General features: G+C 41.0%; 1 pseudogene; it reads left to right on the plus strand.

Moving 5' to 3' along the window:
• The first annotated feature begins 3,221 nt into the window (after nt 1–3,221).
• Nucleotides 3,222–5,188, plus strand: LOC148720010 (52 kDa repressor of the inhibitor of the protein kinase-like; annotated as a pseudogene).
• The last annotated feature ends 545 nt before the right edge of the window (nt 5,189–5,733 follow it).

The raw sequence follows: 5,733 nt of genomic DNA on the forward strand, positions 1-5,733 counted from the left end.
TGAGGGCGTAACCATCAAACAAGTGATTTGATTGAAGAAAGATATCGGTACACACAACTACGATTAACTGCGATTATCTTACATACTGAAACAGTCATTCAAATGCAATCAGTTTAGGATCCAACCTTTTACAACTGTAGTTCTTGGTCTCTCCATGAAAACATCTTTAAGGTGCACTCTATTATTCTGGAGCTTAGAAGAGATAGCTATCTCCGAGCAATATTTTCTTCATGCGATATTCAAGGTGAGTTAAGGTCGGAGTTCCTTTAGGGGTAGCTTTTCCATCTTCCACATGAAAAATGCGATTTTCATCAAAACCAGGCGGGATCCGGTCATTCTCGGTTATTTCCGTGAAGTGAACGATAACGAGTCTGTTCTTGACAAGGTCTTCGTTTTCAGTGAACTCCTCATGCATAGCTTTGCCGTCAAAAGTGATGAATCATCGTGTTTTTCTTACTGCTTGTTTTGGATAAGAGACGATGCTTGGCGTGTCCCGACCAACACCACACACTCACTGTCGTGGAGTTCTTGCCTGAAATCTTGGTCCATGACCAAAATGCTCTTTATATTTCTCATATCTGCGATCTTCAGCAGCTAGCCTTGAAAATAATTCATGAGTCGCCTTCCTTTGGTGTTATCGCTTTCGGTATACAAAAACAACGAGGTTTTCATTTTGGAATGGAAACTATGTGTGGATACTAAATTGAGTATATCCTCTTTCCGGGATGTTCTGGTTTAGATTTTCGATACTGGAACTTAGGAGTGTGTTTGGAAGAAGAACAGCCGTCACTACCTACTGCAAACGAATAACTTAACAGTAATAACGTATACCGAAAGCAAATGAGATGTGTGAATGGCAAGTGAAATGAATATTGAACTGTGTTAGGAAAGACTCCTTCACATAAAGACTTACAATAGTAATTGCACTACTGCTATTTTTTGTGCTGAGAATTCATCACGACTCACGCTTTATGAGAGTTTCCGTACACCTCAAAATAACAATAGCACGGGGGCACCACTGCACAAAAGTCTAAGCTCGCGCTTCATCCTCGTAGTCTGGAATTTTCTTTTCTCATCGTACTTTAAAGTGCCCCTGAGATCAAAATTTTCGTACATCATTTTTTCCATTTTCGTGTTCAGTGTGTCTCCTTCACCTACTCTGCCAAATTTCAGTTTAGATCGAGCACCAGAAATATCTTTTTTCGGGCCGTTAAACTCACGATTTCGCGTCCGCCATTATTTGATCATGTTCCGGAAGTTGATCGCAGGACTCAGAGGAAGTGACGTCAAAGGCTCAACGCGAAAATCTCACATGGCAAAATGTCAAGCAAACATAACAGAGCGCTTTAGTCTATTTGTTACAAAAACTAAACAAAAATGACTGGGCATCGATGCGTAATTCAAAGCTGAAGTAATCGTGCAGACCATGCTGCAGGTATTTCTCTTCATCGGAACCTTGCAAATAGATCAGAGCGGGAAAAACGGATGCGATCTGTGCGACCTCGCCGAGTAAACTTCAATCCTACAGAAATATTTGTGATATACTCCGAACACTTCTCGGAGGACTGTTTCGAGAGATCTGTGTACTTTGAAGGATCTAGGCGAAGAATTCTGTCGGGTTCAGTGCCTACCGTTCAAGAAGAGAAGGGACGAGAAGAACCGTCCTCATTGCGATCTCGACGCCGGAAAGCGAAGTCTACGAACCTCCACGGATTTTGTCACCTTAGCTTTACATATGAGCTGATCAATATCCACCTTTAACAACTCTCTGGCAGAATACCTTACACAAAGGAAAGTACTCGGTGAACATTGTAAATAAGAATCATTAAATAGCCGAATTGAGGATTGAGATTTCTGACCTCAAAGAGCTCACTTTAATACAAAAGCGATGAAAAATATAATTGTGTGCTCTGATTCTAAAAAAAGCTGGCTTTAATATCAGCAAGAGCAGAACAAACAGCTTAAGACACAGAGCGCAAAAACACTTTAAAATGTAGGCTTGCAGCCAAAAAGCGGAGAAATGAAAATTTCTTCAAAAACCTGTCAAACTATTAACCATCTGACAGCCAAGTCAGCGTGCTATCAAAGGAACTCAAATTCATCCCAACGCCCGTGACAAACGAATTTAAAATCAGGCCAACTTTTGCGAGAATTATTCTCAAGACGAATGCGCCTCCGTTACACCTTTTACGGACAAAACAAAAAAACCACTTCTGTTTCATATCAAACTGAATGCCACCGGTTCAGTCTTCTATCGCCGTTCAGAGCTACTTGGAAAATTGTCATAACGCTACTTACAGACTGCCGTCTGAGCCAAAAATACTTTGCAACGCAATGAGGTCACGGCGCTAAAGAGTTGAAACAAACTCAGCTTTAAACCTCACCGAAGCAACACAACAATAGTCATCATGAATAAGACAGAAAAGACAAAAGAGGCCAAAGTGCAACTTAACAACAGATTTCATTTCAAACCTCTCAAAGCACAGATAGTAAAAAACAAGTAGGAAAGCGTTAATGAGACCAAATACATCGGGGAAAACACATTGATGGCTCAGAAATGGCTTTCAAAAACTCCCAATATCCGCCTCCGGATACACAATTAGCCATTGCCGAAAAAATTTTATAATCACCTGATCATTTCTTACTAAAAAGGAAAATCCGTTACGACAAGCAAAAGTACAGTTCGAAATGCCTAATCTCGTTATTTGTGCGGTCAGGCGGCGTCCCCGATTACGCTCTGGGGATTTAAAGTCTGATCTCACCTCGGAAACCTTCGGATACCGTCGGAAAATATCTTGGTGTCAACTTGTACTCAATGGGTGGGTCTAAGTCGCTATTGTAGCTAGTCGGAACACACTCAAAACCTCTCACGATTGGCTGGAAACGTTTTCCTTTTTTTTTTTTTGGAACTCACTCAAAACCCTTTTTGATTGGCTAATCAGTTTGGAAACTACCTTGGAAACCGCCGACTAAAGTATAAATAGGGTTGTGGCTCCCCTAGCGTCTGTCCTTGTTGCTCTCAATAGAGACTTTGAATTTGCGTCGGAGTTAGCGAAGGATTAACAATTTGCTCTCAAACTTTGACCTTTATGGCTCGTGGAGATCCTGTCTGTAGCAAGCAGGATTGTTCTCCCTACGACATTGGCTTGGTACTCGGCGAGATTGGCAACTATTCGCCTCAAGACAAGATGAAGTTCACTGAAAGCGTATAGAAACCAGGTGAGCTCTTCGATTTCCCCGTGTCAATAGAGAATGGAAAATATCGCAAGTTTGTCTCAGGCTGGCTGCAAAGATTTCCATGGCTAGCCTACTCCAAATATTTCGATGGAGCATTTTGTTTACCTTGTGTTTTTTTTGGAGTTCAGTGTGGTCGAAACGCTAAAAATTAGACAAATTGATGAGGTCTCCACTCATAAATTGGACTTCGGCCACTTCTCGCTTTAACAAATACGCGCTCGGAAATTGTGAAATTTACAAATTTTCTATGACAGCAATGAAGGATTTTAAGAGAGTGATGAGAAGAGGAGCTGCCCTGATTAACCAGCAGCTGAATCACATAGTTCAACAGCAAATTGCCAGAAATCGGGAGATTCTTAAGTCTCTTTTTCTTCTCTGTGGGAAAATCAACATTGCACTAAGGGGGTGTAGGGATGATGACCCCACTAATGCTACCCTTGCCGGTAATTTCTAGGCACTGCTAGAATTTCGGGTAGACAGTGGTGACCAAACACTGAAGCAGCACCTGGACACTGCACCTAGAAATGCCACATATATTTCAAAAACTATCCAGAATGAAATGATAACAACTGTCGGTGCTCATATATCGAATAATTTAACACAGGAAATGAGGAGTAGTAAATATTTTTCGGTTATGGCAGATGAAGCAGCTGACATTTCAAATAAGGAAAACCTTTCTGACAGTAGTAATTAGATTTCTGGACACAAATAAGACAATCAGAGAAGAATTTATTGGCTATTACCTTTGTGAGGAGGGAACAACAGGAGAGGCCATTAAAGACATTATAATTCCAGTAGGAGACTTAGGATTGACAATGGAGGACTGTCATGGCCAGTGTTATGATGGTGCAGGCAATATGGCTGGACGACTAAATGGGGCTTCCTCATTGATCAGGGCAGAACATGAAAAGGCAATCTATGTCCACTGCATGAACCACAGGCTTAATTTGTGCATCGCTAACACCTGCCAACTGCCAATGGTCAGGAACATGATGGATATTATGAGTAAGATTTCTGATTTTTTTAACAACTCTCCCAAACGACAACAACATTTATTAGCCAAGATCAGAGAACTATTGCCTCAAGCAAATCACACTGTTTTGATTGATGTGTGCCGCACCAGATGGATTGAATGGATTGATGGAATGGACAGAATAGTTGAGCTTCTCTGCCCAGTCACAGCTACATTTGAAGACATTTCAATGGACAGAAACAGCCCTGGAGACTCAACTTGGAATCCAACCAGCAGACAAGATGCTCAGTCCTTACTTAATGCAATCAACTTTTCCTTTATTGTTTCCCTTGTTATTGTCAGACATATGTTGGGACTAACTATTAAGGCCTCTGACAGTGAAGCTGCAACAGAAAGCTATGGACCTCCTAAAAGCTAAAGATCAACTTGCTCTTTTGAAATCAGTCCTTGGAGAAATGAACACCAACATTGATGACAAACACTATGAACTACACCAGGAAGCAGTGACCCTTGCAAGACAAATAGGAGTCCAGCCAGGTATGTCAAGAGTAGCTCAGAGACAGATACATAGGAACAATGCTCCTGCTGCAACCCCTGAGGACTATTTTAAGTAGTTTAATCTTACTAGAGTTTTTCTTGACCATGTTCTCCAGCAGCTCAACACCAGACTCCAGGATGATGTGTTTGTTTGCTACAAAGGTCTTTCAATTATTCCGTCTATTTTACTGGCTACTGACCCTGGTTTGAAGGCTAATGTATTGGAATTTTGTATCCATTACAGGCAAGACATGCCAAATTATGCAGGTTTAGAGGCTGAGCTTTTGTTATAGGAGAGATTATGGAATAGAAGGGAAGGGATCACAGAGGAGATGTAAATCCTGACAGTCTGGAGGGTACACTGGAGGATATTGACAAAGATGCATATGTCAATATCTATTCCATATTGAAAGTCCTGATCACTATCCCAATTTCATCTACATCTTGCTGGCCCTCTGACAGGGTGCGGGAAAAAATGAATATTGTGCGCTTTTTTGGAGGCGAATTGTGCGGGAGAAAAAGTTAACTGTGCGGGTAATTGTGCGGGATTGCGTAATCTTGCGTCGAACAAAATATTTCGCATCCCACTCCCTGTTTAAGTAAACATCGGGTTCTCCTCATAAATCATACCTTTTCTTGTAATATCAATGTGAAATTCCTCCTGTAATGGCTAAATGACTTCTAGATTTTACTTTGAATGACATTTATTTTATTGACTGAACTTTAGAACCTATTTTGAAGCAATTCTTTGTTCGTCAAAGCGATCGAAAGAGCTAAACGAAAACATTCGAGGAGATCGCCCCATAATTTGAGTTCGCCAGTAAAAGTTACTGTCGATGGAAGCCGTGTTTTATTATTCCACTACGATTTACGAAAGTCTTAATATCTGACAACCCATTCGTCCTGTAAATGCCAAGAATAAACATTCTTTTTTTTCACTTTGAATGAGAAAGCCACAACGGCAGCAGCCTTATTCAACAACACCT

Source organism: Stylophora pistillata, chromosome 11 (genome assembly GCF_964205215.1).
Source record: "Stylophora pistillata chromosome 11, jaStyPist1.2, whole genome shotgun sequence".
NCBI lineage: Eukaryota > Metazoa > Cnidaria > Anthozoa > Scleractinia > Pocilloporidae > Stylophora > Stylophora pistillata.